Raw genomic sequence first — 15,077 nt, forward strand, 5'->3', positions numbered from 1 at the left:
AACACAGCCTATACCTTTATGTTTACCTGGACTCGTGTTATGCTTTACATCATGGTCACAAGATGACTGCTCTCCCTCCAAGCATCACATCCTCATTAAAGACAAGCAATTGTGATAAATAAAGAAGAGGAACAGGACTGCCTTATTTATCAATACAGAAAATGTCTGCCTGGCTATCTTACCCAGCATACTTCTTAGTTTATGGGCCAGAATGGGGTCACATGACTACTTTTAGCAGAAAGGAACGATGGGAGGGTGAATATTTGACTTCCCATTCTCTATTTGTGAGACACAGCAAAGAAGGAAGTTGGGAATGATTTTTAGGTGGCGAAGCAGTAGGTCTTCCTTAAAAACCTATTGTTTTACAGTGTACTCTATGCTTCCATATGTATTAATTACACTCTTGTCATTTAGTATTTGACTTTGTATTTATTTGTATATATTGCTTTATTTGTTCTTTAGGAGAATATTTGCAAGATTGATTACCAATTTTAAAAACAGATGTCTTTATTTTCTTTATCCATTAGCCACTACCAATGTTTGCTTAACTCATTCACTAAAGGTGTAAGAATTTTAGTTTCCCTGAGTAGCCAACACATATTGACTAGAAAGGATATTATTTTTATTTATGTCTAATTATCTTGGCAAGCATCATGCATGCAAAAGAAAGTAGAGCAAAAGTAGCAGAGGATTCCCTGGGGATTTAGTAAAAGTATCACATTTTATCTTTTATAGGGTGTGATCGAGTCTTATATAAGGATATATTTCCAAGAGCTCTCATCAACCTTGACTTAGAAAGAAATTCATCACCCAAATGTAGTATCTGCATATCCAAATAAAATTAGTGATTATATCACTTGATGCAGTGTTTGGAAAAAATAGTCAATTAAAGCAATATGAATTCAACCAGAATCCTCTGCAGGTAGCAGCGTCATGCAATTCTGACTTCACAATGACATGAAATTTTAAAGGACAACTGTGCTAAATCAGGAGCAGCAAACCCAGGCCAAATTTAAATTTAGTAACACTGCTAGTTTACTGAAAATAACCTCCATAGCAGATTCTCTATGAATTTCAGGTGACCAACTACATGTTTTTCTGTTCTGTTCAGAGATAATCCGGTACCTAGAGGCTACAGCGTTGTCTTCCCTTCTGAATGACGTTTCTGGTGTCTACCTAAGGAGACTCCTTGGCCAGCTTTGAAAACCTTGGAAATTAAACAGAGAAGCCACTGTAGACGTTGTTCCTGAAAAGTCCCATCGTATATGTTCAGAACTTTCTGAATAAGCATAAGGATGTAAAGGTAAGTGAATTTTGGAAGTAACTCACATTCTTGTGAATGTTTAATATAATAAAATATACAAAATTAAAAGCAGTTATTGAATATAAGGAAAATAGCCAGCTATGTGCAGTTCCACAACAAAAAAGGGAAATGAAATGCTAAATTGAAGGGTTGTTATATGCCACGTAAATGCAAGCAAGCATAATGGTAATCTTGACATCTGATAATCTATTTTACACAAAAAAGTATGACATACAATGGTTCTCAAGTTTTAATATGCATAAGAGTCACGTGGGGGTAGAGGGAGGTCCTTAACAGCTGATACTGGGCATATTTTACAGAGATTCACTAGGTCTGGGATGTGACCCCACAATCTGCATTTTTATAGTTACCCACCCCCAAGTGATCCTGATAAAGGTGGCTCTCAGGTCTTTGAGAAACACGGAAATTGGCATTCAAAATAATATGCTTCTAATTTTCAAATTTCATATTAAATGGGGTTTTATGTTGTTTCCTTCAGTCCCAAGAATAAATAAGGGGTGATTTTAGCACAGAGATGCTAAATTAGTGCTCCCTTTTTGACCCCCACCTGCAAATTGAATTATTAATTTTCTTTAATATTCCTTCTCAAAGTTTAATATGATGAGCTTATTCCCAGGTGTTCCTATTTCTCTTTCAGAGTGACAGTCCTGTCACTGCTTTCTTTAGCTGTTTCTCGATTCTGTGTAATGTAAATTTATACAGATGTTTATGGTTATTGATCTAATTCCAAGAAATATCTAGAAGATGAAAATGATGAATTCTTACCAGGATTGGCCAAGCATTTCTACATTTTTTTAGGGTGTTTTCTTTTTCTCTTCATTTTGGAAACTCAGCCTTAAATTTCAAAAGAGCAGATATGCTTAATACATCATTCGCTACTCTTTTTTTCCTTTGCAGATAAAAACTTATTAATCATGTGATACACTTATAACAGGTTACATGTACATTTACTGAATATCACTTTTTTGTATTTCTGTTTCCTATATCTCAATTTAGCTACTTCATTTTTATAATTTGCAATTTTAAGTTTATAAAATTTAAGCTTATAAAATGTAGGGACATATTCAGATCTTAAATTGTGATGATTCCTTAAAAGTATGGCATTATTTTTATAGTAAATAGTGAAGTATTTAATCAAAATCCTTTGATTGACTTTCAGGCTTCTAGACATTTTCTTCTATCAGTCTTCATGTGCACTTATTCAAATTGTGTAGAATTTCTTGTCCATAAAATATCAAAAGGTAAAACTAAACCCTTAATCAAAAAGAAGTATATCCTTATAGTGCCTATTAGCTATTAGCATTACACAAATAAATGAATATATCATATGCATAAAATAAGGCAACACTTTTTCAAGTAATCAAAATTAAAGATTTACATCATTGAATTAACTATAATAATGAATTCTCACATGCATTTGTTGCCAGAATTGTTCTCAATATTAAGACTGCCATGCCTGATGATAAAATCCTAAAATTTTTGGTAGACAAGATCGTGAAAACCTCAAATACATAGTACAAAAGTTTATGGTTCAATAAAGTATCCAAATTAGATTTAATAAAGCTTTGAGTGCAAATCTGTAATATTTCAATTTCAGAAAAACGTAATATAGAAACTACTTTTCTGCTCTTTCTTTTTTTTCTGTTCCTTTTTGCTGAGGAGCAGGTGGAGAGAGAATGGAATTGATTCCTCCAGTGAGTCACATTCATTCTCATTGGCATATTTATCTTAAATTGTGGCTCCCTGAAGAAAACTTAGAATGTATTTCAGGGAACCTGAGTGAGGCAGCCTTCATACTCAGGAAGTAAAATACACAACAAAAGAATAAATTACAGAAACTTCATAGAAGCATAAGCTTTTAGAACAGACAAGGACCTTTGAGATCTTCTAGTCTGGTCCTCTCATGTATAACAGCATCTTTTTTCTCCAAACTTGCCATATAAAACCTTAATACAAAGAGCAGTAAACATCAGTCTGGTCAGCTATAACTTATTAACAAGGAAAAACTAAGCACGTGTTTTTAAATAATGATTTTTTTAGGAAGGAAGGTAAGAAGAAATTTTCTTCCAAGATGAAGGTTGAAGAAATGAAGAAAATACCTGAGTACTTATACATGTAATTGAATTTAAAATCATTAATTATTTTAGTCATCAGTAGATCATCTTGCATGTCATTAGTCAAGAAATTAAAACAGGAAATTTAGGTGTATTTCAGGTTGGGTCAGCTTTATCTGGATACAGCTTTTAAACAATAGAGGCACCTGGGAACATTCAGTACAGAAGAAAGGAGGTTTAAATGAGAAACTCTGGGGGGTATTAGTGTTATTATGAAACAGTACAATAATTATATTTGTGAGATATCCTAAAAGATTAAAATGGGTTTATTATTCTCAATTTAAGAAGTTGGGAAATCATTAAGATTTGTGTAGTAGAAATATAATTATTGATGTGGGGAAATGCTCATAATATTCATAAATGAAAAAAGTTTTAAAACCATATTATGATGTAGTCTCATTTTTATTAAAAAAGCTGCAGATTCATAGGAAGAAAATTGAAGTAATATACACCACAATATTATTAATGATTATGCTCAATTGATAAAATTATGGTTGATTTTTATTACTTCTCAGGGTTTGTAAAACTTTCTTTAAAGTATGTTTATTAATGTAATTTTAACATAGTGTTAAGGGCTTGGAAAATATTCAGTTATCTGGTAACTTCATTTTTACAGAACTGTAAGGTAGTTCTACTAATAGTTATTTAAAATAGCCTTAAAGCAAGCCTCTTTCATCTTATAGTATTAAACTGATTTGATTGAATATAAGAGTAGTACTTCCTACTAGATCAAAATGATTTTTAGACGTAATTTTTCCTTTGTGGAATATTGTGGTAGAATAAATTTCTCAAGTTTCCCTCCTCATTAAACACTGATAATTTCAAATTATGATGATTAATTCTTTAGAAATATTCTTCATTTCTTGTATCAGATAATTCCAATGTGCTTTCAAGACTTTTCTAACTATAATAATTTGCTCCATTTGGAGGATAATGTTGTATGTTTGGTTACATTAGTGTTAATATGTCTTTGTTATTTAAATCTCCAGTGTAACATACGGTTAGTCTCACCATTATTACAACCAGCTGTGGTTGGCCTATGATTTTGTTCATTCTGTCTGAATCCAAAGTAATTAGCTCTTTAGTTTAATGACAATATTTGTTAATGGGTTTTTGGGGCCAATTTCTGCTGTTAGAGAGTGGGTGGTATATATGAAGATAGAATCTGGCCCTTATGTTTTAAGCATAAGCTGTGTAATTTGATTTCAAAATGATGGTTTGGGGATTTGGGGGTAGGAAAACTAAATCTACATTTATCTGAAGTTCTGCAGTTTCAAGAAACAGAAAATGAAAGTGACAATTTATGTAAATGAACAACAAACCCGCTGAAAATTCTCTGATTCAGCTATCCTGCATGTGTCGTTCTGTGTAGTTGGGGAAAAAAAATTAAATGATGATTATCAAGCAGACCTTAAGTAAATTCTCTTATGTGACGGGGCTTATGTTAAGTTTTTTCAGTGCAATGAAACATTTTTGGTCATTGTATTTTTTCCACCTTTAGTGAGATATAATGGATATATAACTTTGTGTATATTTAAGGTACACCGCGTGACCACTTGAAACATATATATTACAAAATTATTATTAGGTTGATACAAAAGTAATTGCAATCTAAAAGGTTAAAAATAATTGCAAAAACCACAATTACTTTTGCACCAACCTAATACCACAATAAGGTTAGTTAACACATTCATCACCTCACATAATTAAGAGAGTGGATCTTAAATGTTCTCACCACACACACACCACACACACAATCATTATATGTTTGAAGGACTCAGTGCAGTAAAAAGAATCCTTGTCTGGGGATCACTGGGATCCAAGATTAGATTCAGTTTCCTGGTAGTGGCATCACCTGAGGGTAATCTCTTTACCTTCCCCTGGGCCTCAGTTTCTTCATCCTAAAATGAGGCCTTTGTATCAGATGATCCCAGTGGTCCCTTCCGGCCCTGATATGATAACTCTAACTTGCTTTAAAGGAGTGCTATGATGAAGGCACAAAGAAGGCAAAGAAGATGCAATGACTTGAGCTAACTGAGCAAACAAATCATTAGCTCTACTGAAAGGTATTTTGAAGCTATTTTGGCCTTAAGAACTTTCCTTCAGTGACTTGTTTCTTTCATCCTGGAGAAGAGAAATATTTAGAATAGACTATAGGATGATTTATTAGAAGTTTTCAAGGAGAGCGATTTTGGCAAAACTTAACAACAACAAAAAAGCCACCTGGTAAAAGTTGAGCTATCCAACAATGAATTAGGATGCCTTGGGAAATCATGAATTCACCATCATTATAGGAAAGGGGGAAAAAGTGGGTACCGAGGGTTTTATGACCAGCCAAACTGCCTTTCAAGGCAAAAAACTAGAGGCAAATATTCTGAACATAGAGGAACTCAGGAAATGTTATCATGAGCCCTTCTTGAGGCCACTATTACACAGTGCAGAACCAAATTCTAAGCTGCATACAAGGATGCAACCAAAACAGAGTTATTCAAAAGCTTGAAAATGAAAGGGTAGACAAAGGTATAGTAGGCAAATGGAACCCAAAGAAATTAGGAGTTACAGTAGTTCCCCCCTCCCTGTTATCCATGGGGGATATGTTCGAAGACACCTGGTGCATGCCTGAAAGCACGAGGAGTACTGAACACTTACATATAATATGCTCTTTCCTATACATATACACCTATGGTAAACTTAAATTTATAAATGAGGCACTATAAGAAATAACAACTAACAATGAAATACAGCAATAATAACGATATACTATAATAAAAGTTATGTGTATGTTCTCTCTCTCTCCCTCTCTCTTTCTCTCTCTCATAATTGAAATGGCTGCTAAGTGACTAATGGGCAGGTAGCGAATCCAGCATGGATTCACTGGACAAAGGGATGATTCACATCCTTGGCAGGATGGAGCAGGACTGCTTGAGATTTCATCACACTACTCAGAATGGTACACGATTTAAAACATGAATTGTTTCTTTTTGGAATTTTCTGTTTAATATTTTCGGACTGTGGTTGACTGCAGGTAACTTAAACCAAAGAAAGTGAAACCACAGATAAGGGGAGTGGGGCCATTGTAGAATCTTAATGTGAAAAAAGATTAAATTTAGGGCCAAAAAGTATTAACTAATACAAAAGAGAAACTATAGTGCATATTGATGGGTATAATACATAATGAAGGTATACAATCATGAATGAATAATAGCTTTAAGGGCTCCCATGGGTATTTGTTGAGCAAATAAACTTCTCAAAACATCCTAAGAAATATCAATAGTCCATATTTCAGGTGCTGGACTAAGTCTAAAGTGTCATCTTCAGTAGTATAAAGCAAAACACTTATGCTGAAATTTATTTTTGAGGGAAAATATTTCTATTTTAAAGATAATTAAAACTACCTATTAACCAAATATTAAGTAGTTGAGTAATGACTACTTTTTTTTCATTATGAGCTATAAAAGGGTTATAAGGTCTTTCTCGTTTTGAAAAAGAAAGCAGCTTCCACTAGGACTGTAAATATATGTATCACACTTCTTCTATTTGAAGCAAGTGGAATGTTTTGATTCCCCGTACCCCAACAGGTGTTCTTAACAGCAGGATATAATTTCAGAGTTTTTGCAGTCAAGAGGTTTCTGCTGAGCAAAAATTCTCGTTCAGTTTAGGAATGCAGATTATAATAATTTTCCTATCCTCCTCGCAGCAAGGTTCCTGCCTTCATTTTGCAGAGTCCTGAGTTCAGTAACAACTAGGTAACTCCAGGTCCAAGTTACCACATCCTTCAAGCATAGTCCCATTAACTCAACTTAGTTGTCATGCAAAGATGCTTAGTTTCACAAGTGAAATAGAATACAGTTGAATTGCTTTGCTCATGTAATACCTATTCATAATAAATGCAAAGTGGTTTATGATGGCAAACTTTGTGGAGCATGAAAAATTATAAGGGAAAAATGCTTATTTTTTTCTGACCTAAAATTGTAAAGACATGTCATGTATGCCAACGTATGACACCCCTATTAAAATAAAGGTAGAAAAATATTCACAAACAAACATTTAATACATTGTCATTTATGATATATTATTTTGACTGAAACATTTAAATGAAGCTATTATATTTTATAGTGGCATTTCTTCCTAGATAGCACAGTTTTTCTAATGTACATAAATTTTCTCCAGTTTAATTTCTCTCTACTAGGCCTCAACCATGTGGGCCAAAATTTCCTTACTTCGAGAAAGTAAAGATTGCTCAAATATATTTTTGTCTACTACTGTTAGAATAATCATATCTGTATAAATGCAAGTTAAATGATGTAAACCACACATTTTTATAATGTAGGTCACTAAGATATTGGTCTTAACCTTTGAATAAGAAAATTCTACAGGGTAGTTTCATCAAGTTGGCTAAAATCAAGTAGATAAGTGTCCGAGCCAATATTTTAACAACTACCAACTGTTCTATCTTCATGCTTATATTCGGATAATTCACTTTGTTCATCCATTAGCTGCTCTTCTTTCATGAGTAAGGTACAAATGCACCATGCCATGACAACTATGTTTTTATCGTGCCAGGTCAACACTGCCAAATTTAAAGATTGATTTTTGTAATAGAGGAAGTAACTGTCCAGCCAAGTGCAATATGAACTTTATAAACTGTACTGGCTTGATATGTGTTTGCTTTTTATGCATAGAATTATAATTTCCACTGTAAATCAAGACCAATACCTGGATACATTATAATCCAGTGCAAGCTTCCTTTCTTTACTCATTCAACAAGTGTTTAGTCAGTAACTATCATACTAAGTGCCGGGCTGTTCTAGGACTGAGATGCATCAGTGAACAAAACATGGCATTCTCGTAGGATGTGCAAACAAAAAACAATTATACAAGTAAATGAATTATGTAGTATCATAAACTATGATAAGGTATGAAAGAAAGAAAACATAAAGATAAAACAGGGAGGAAGGATGTGACAGGATGCAGGGGGATGGGATTTGATCTGGTAACTATGCCAGCTCTTCTGGCAGACCGTTTTTTTGTTTGTCTGTTTTTGTGTTCAGCCTTGTTGTCTTAAAATCAGAACATGTGGATTAAACTTGGAGAGTAGAGTCATTATTAAATGGCTGTTGCCCAAATTTTCTGTTTTTGTTGATAAGCTTCCATACATTGACATTCATACTTGAAATGCTGACCTTAGAATTTCCCCAAATGAAAGCAATTCACTTCATGTGTTTACTTTTAGCTTTTGAGTTCTTTGCTTGCTTTTATTATATATGGTCTGATTAACAAGTGCTCTCCAAGTAATTCTGTGGGATTTCCAAAGAGATCAAACAATGAAAAAAAAAAATAAAAAAAAAAAAAAAAATATATATATATATATATATATATATATATATATATATATATATATATATATATATATATATGAAAATTAAATGTCTTTATGTTTTTTCCTGATGGTTTATAACCCATGGAGTAATTTTAAATTATTATAGTGTCACTATAACCATACCCTTGACACTGATGTTAAGCAATGCCAAATTAGTTCAAAAAGACCTAAACATCAGGAAAGAATATATTAACTTTTAGAACTAACCTGGATTTTGAAAATATCTATTTATGAACCTTTTAGGTAATATTCTTACTTGATTCTCAGAAAAATGGGGACAAACTCTAAAGTTGAGTACACATTCTTAAAATATAACCTATAGTCATTTCTAATTTAGTTCATTTGAGATGCCACTTTGAGAATCATTTTCATGTTGATAACCATGTATATCCCTAACTACCAATCACAGCCTGTTTAAGCTGGAAATGATCCCAACTGGCTTTATGTTACAGGTGTGAAAACTGAGTGAGTTCCAAAGAGTGTGATTTGTATAGGTTAGACAGTAAGGGCAGGTCCAGGAAGCCAGTTGGTAGAACTATGACAGAAACCCGTTCTTTAAAATTCCCATCCATGTTTCCAGTGTATCACACTATCTGAGTTTTATTTTGCTTATTATTAAAATAATGTTTTTTTGTTAAGGAGAGTTGACCAATCTCTTTGAATTCCACAAAGCAAGCTGATTAGTGAGTGTGCCTAAGCTCCCAGAATGGCCTCATTTATTTGATAACCTCTTCAGCGCTACCAAAAATGACTTTAAACAAAAAAATTAGAATGATCTTTTGAGATTTTTTTCTTTGAAAAAATAAATGAAATTATGTATGAAGCCATGAAATTACTCACCTACTAATCAGTATATAGTGCACAAATGAAATATAACAGTATTATTTTTCAGTGAACTGTGGAAGGAAAAAATTATAAATAGTAAAGTGCTGAGTTTAGAAAACAGCTTAAGTAACATCTGGGCCCTGGGTTCCTCAGCGTCCTTAGGAAATTATAGAGTCATGTGAGAACTCTTTGAACCCTCATAAAGCAAAATTATGCAACTCACTGGAAAATAATTTCAGTAGATTTAATAGGGCAGAAAGGCAATATATTCAAAACACAAAGAAAAGTACAGTGTAAAAGACTGTCTACCAAGCCAAGGGAGTTTCATATGCAAAAGAATTAAATAATTAAAGCAATATCAATTAATTTTCTAAGATAGTTTCTGGTTTAAGCATTATAATACATCTTAAATGTTGTACATTTGGTTCTTATAAATGGATTCTAAATTTGCATGAAATAAAGGATATAGCCATAGTTTTATATAATGATGAAATTGGGGTTTCTCATTGCACAGAATAGAACTTTCATTTGCATTTTCCAGGCATGTCATTTATTAAACCAATATAATTTAAATTGTAAGTAAATTAAAAACTATGTATAACATTAGGTACATGTCTCTAAATGATTGATGAGGATGATTATGGAAAACAGCTGTAAATACTCAGGGTTCAGAAGACTTAATGAGTATTTTGTGAACTTACCAAGGTTTTGATGATTTTGTCTGATAGTGAAAGAAGTAAGAAAATGAATAATTCACCCAGTTTTACATTTGTTATTGTACACTTATAAATCTTGTACGCCTAAGAAGCTGAAAACTGGATCTTCTATCTGTTCTAATATCGACATACAATTCAATTAAATTTTTCTATAATTAGTAAAGTTAATTCAAAATTTTATTTTAAGATTACATCTGGTTCTTACTAATGTGATGGCTAATTATTAGCATTCTAGCATTAGGCATTTTAGATTAATGGTTTACTATTTTTAACAACAACAAAAAGAAGGTGTTTAAGCAAATACAAAGGTAATATTTTCAGATTGCCAATGGGGGGAAAACTGCAAAAATAACTGATTTATGCTATTTTTGATTGATTGCATTCATTTTGTCTGAAGCTTTTAGTGATGTCCTTTGAAATTTCTATACGCTGCCTTTTCCTCTCCCACCTCCTATGAAAATGTATGTGATTTATAAAGTAGCAACACTTTTTGAATATTCCTTTCCCAAAGGAACTTTTTTCCCCATTTTTAATCACTTCATAGGTTCATAGGTGAATTGTTCTCTGATAACCAAGGGAATTAATGGGCCAAACTTCCCTCCTACGTAAACCTATGTGGCTCAAGAGTGTCTTACTTTGCCTCTTGGGCTGAGTATAACTGAACTGAATTTTACTTTTCATTGTCTTTTCATACATTATGTAAATTGGTAAGAATAAAAGTAATGTGATTGGAAGTATGGTTTGACAGACAGTATCACATAATGTAATTCCCGAATGCTTACAAGCTAGCAATAGTGCCTTGGGGCACCACATTTATTGTGAATGAGTATTTACATTTATACATTTTTGTCTAGAGTTTAGAATTACATAATAAATCATTCACTGTGGAAAGTAGAATCATTTTCAAAATATTCTACTGACCACTCTAAGGATAACAAAGAACTATCAAATGCAATTTCCTCCCAGAAAGACTTTTCAGTCCATCTGGGAAGAAAAGCACTAAGGCTTAAGAAGTCAGATAACAGAAGAGTTAATAATGAATAGAAATATCTATATATCCATATAAGCATGACCGTTATAAATTCTTTCTATATTACATATGTAAATAAGTTCAATGCATACTTACTAAGTTCAGAAGCTTAAGCAAAATGTACAAAAAAAAAAAGTTGTATTCATGTAGAGTATATTTCCTAATGATTTGGACCCTGGGTATAGGAAAGTTAGGTGTTTGAGTCTTAAAAGCGATTAAATAATACACTCTCAGGCAAGGCCTAATCAAGGCATTGTTTTTCCCATTTCTTCGTGGTAGGCTGTCTAAATCTCAGCTTATGCGTAAATCATCAGGAAATGTTATCTTTCCTTCAAAACTTTATACCTACTGTAAGGCTTACTGGCCTTTCAACCAAGTTTTCCTCCTTTTCAAAAGAAACAAAATTTTGAGTATTGCTTAATTTCTGAAGAAAATCATCCATACCCATATATGCTTAGGTAAACGTTAAGGACATTTGTCACTCAAATTAAAACTTAGTTCTTCAGACAACAAAATGAAAACATTCTTTTTATTTTGTTTTGCACCTTGGCATTGAGACTCATCACTATGGGAAACAAAACATTTTATAGTATATATAGCTTTACATGTATTAGAATCATACAGGAAGATAACGTGGATATTTAGGCTAATCCGAAACACTTTTTAGTGTGGGAGAAAAGGAAGTTCCTCTTTTTTTTTCTTCCATGTTTGTGGTAGCACCATCCATGACTGGATTTTCTGATCACATACAAGGTAGTTCAGAATAGCAACTGAGACTGTGAACTCTGGAATCATGTTGCCTAAACCCAAATACTCGTTTCTACTATTTACTACCTGTGCAACCTCAGGCACCTTCAACTCCTGTCGTAATTTCATCATATGTAAAGCGCAGATGATAATACTGCCAGTGTCATAGAGCTATTGGAATTAAAGGAGATGATTCATGTGAAGTACTCGGCAAGGCCCAGTAGACACAGACTGTTCATGTTTCTATTTTCTACACGGCCTCTCTTGTTTTCTCAAAAATGAAACCTTGTCATGCATCACTTTGAACCTTGATTGTTCCTTCGTTTTCACTGTCTTAACTTGAAAATAAAGAAACTATAATAAGTAACTTTATATAATTATATAGCTATATATAGTATGGGCATAAGCCTATAGGAATTGTGAAAATATTCAAATAAGATTGTTAATACTCTAATTCTCGGGATAATGGTTGCTTTAAATCTGAAGCTTTGGAACAGGATTTAAATGTCATTCTAATGGCTTTGTCATCATAACCACATAAAAGGTCTGGCAAGAGGTGTAAATTTGGGCATATGGGCATGGTTGGCAAGGCTTTTGAGTTGAAATTTAATCCACCCAACAAGTTGCTGCATCAAAACAGTGCCTGGAAATGTTTGCATTTTATTGCCTGGTGGTTGGCTTTCCAGCCAAACCTGTTGGTGAGTGGAGAACGTGGGCTGTCAGAAGAGTGTGGGGCAGGAGTTTCTGTCCCTCCAGATTGTTGAGCAACTGGAATGAGTCATGCTTAGCTGACACTTGAAAGCTGTCCATCAGCTTTTAATCGTGAAAAGAGCTTCACTGAAGCAGCAGCTGCCTTCATCACCACAAAACCAAGAGAAATACAACTCCCTGAGTACCGAAGCTTCCCTCCCACTCCTCACTGCTCTGAGAGCTTTCACCTACTCTGGGCAGCCATGAAATCATAGCAAAGGATGCAACCTTCTAAATCCAGGAAAGGATTCTTTAGGAACACTGCACTCTCATATATATATATATATATATATATATATATATATATATATATATATATATATATATATATATATATACATATATATATATATATATATATATATATATATATATATATATATATTTTTTTTTTTTTTTTTTAAGACAGGATTCTTTTCTCTGTTTTTGGATACTCCCAAAGGTGTTCTGGGTCAGACTAAAAAGTTTATCAATAACCATTGTGGCTGAATAGAATAGCTTGCCTTTTGTCAACCACCTGTAGATGATGAGACAAAGGATATGAGATGAGAAGACAGAACTATGTTTACTGTTGTGTGGACATGTTGATGAGTGGAATCTTCCTGCCAACAAAGATTAAATGTATCATTGGAATGCCTTCTGATCAGTTTCAGTGAAGGTTTGTTTACTATTGTGTGCCCACAGAGTGCGAAAAATTATTGACAGTCTGTATCTTAACTGAAGGCGAATGCATTTATAATATGCTGGTTTTATTTGTGCATTGTTGCATTGGGCATTGCCAGACGTTGTGAAGAGACTGCTCCAAGTTAACAAAATGTATGGCTGCATGCATGATTTGATTTACTCCAGGGTCTAGCCAGTGCATTCAGCTTTATTTGTTATCCTAGAAGAACATTATTTATTAATAAGATCTTCATGCTTTATTAAACCTAATGTCAAAACACCTCTGTGGGACCCTACTAGGTATGTTTTCTCTTTGTGGTAAGGCCTCCCAAAGAAAATGAAAAATTATTCAACAGTACTCCAGTGAAAACCCAGCAGACATCAGTTCAATTTCTCTTAAACCTGTAAGGTGGGGTTTCTGAGTCTTTGTGAAAAATCTGAGTCTCACGTAGTATGAAATGGATATTAAAGAATGCCCTCTTTCAGATGGTCAGTAATTAGAGTCCTTTCAAAACAAAGCAAAGCTTCTATGGCCCCAGAAGATGGGTGAACTCTCAGCAGACCAAGCTAAGAAGTTCAGCAGGAGAGGAAAAACACAGATTCAGTTTCTACAACAGTAGTCAGAAAGTATAGACTTATGCAGATATCATAGTAATTTGAGATTAGGGAAACGAATCCCAAGGAGAACAAGCACAATTCTGAACTATGCTGGAACTTAGCAGGAGGGGCTGGTGGGAAAGAGGAAGAAGCTGCTATGACGAAGGAAGACAACCAGTGGGTTTGATGGCATATAAAAGGCCTGGACCTGTCAGCTGAGCATTCGCCTGACTTCATGGTGGAGGGGTGGGATTCACGGGGGCCAGATGGGTCATGGTAATGGAGAAATGCAGGCAACTTGGGATATCAGGGTGGGGAAGTGCTGGCATCATGGTTTGAGGCATGTGACACACTCGTCGGTCACTTGTAGGAAGAACCAGAAAAGAAACCCGCTGGGGCTCAGTGTCCCACGCATGAAGACTGGAGCTCTCTGTCCCGAGTTTCTTAACGGAAAGCTACAGGACATAAACCAAAGTGCAAGAGAGGTAGGGAGTAATTATTTTAGCTCAGTGGTCTGTGCAGGTGTCCAGGACCCAGCCCTGCCACAGGACTGATGATGAGGTGTTCGGTAAGGATATCCAACAGGTCATCCTGGATACTGGGACTGAGGCTGTATCTGCCCTTCCTGCTGCCACCAGCTATGTGGTATGTGTGGGCCATGATTAGCTAGCTCATGGATTGGGACCTTCCATGACTCCTGCTCTGGGGGCCTAGAGGAAATGGGCTCAGATATGGTATCTGCAAAGAGTTTTCTGTCTTACAATTTGCAGACTTGCTCTCTAACTTTTGTAACACCTTAAAGTCACTACAGTACACAGCTCAGTATTTAATTATGTAGAGTTTGTTACCATCCTTTCTAATTGTTTCCAACATGTAGTTAAGTAGTAATTATTGAGTTCTCATCATGTGCTAGACAACATTGGGAATAAAA

The 15,077-nt window shown here is 34.2% G+C and overlaps 1 protein-coding gene across 5 annotated transcripts in view; it reads left to right on the plus strand.

Annotated features, from left to right (window-relative positions):
* Positions 1 to 15,077, plus strand: part of HS3ST5 (heparan sulfate-glucosamine 3-sulfotransferase 5) — a 250,976-nt gene that overhangs the window by 101,687 nt on the left and 134,212 nt on the right. For all 5 annotated transcript variants that reach the window (XM_074333460.2, XM_088795502.1, XM_019742909.3 and 2 more), the window contains one exon: positions 1,112 to 1,303. The gene's annotated coding sequence lies outside the window, so the exon portion shown is untranslated. The remainder of the gene's footprint in view (positions 1 to 1,111; positions 1,304 to 15,077) is intronic.

This window comes from Rhinolophus sinicus, chromosome 2 (genome assembly GCF_057876585.1).
Source record: "Rhinolophus sinicus isolate RSI-liver-muscle chromosome 2, RSI-T2T, whole genome shotgun sequence".
In the NCBI taxonomy this organism is placed as follows: Eukaryota; Metazoa; Chordata; class Mammalia; order Chiroptera; family Rhinolophidae; genus Rhinolophus; species Rhinolophus sinicus.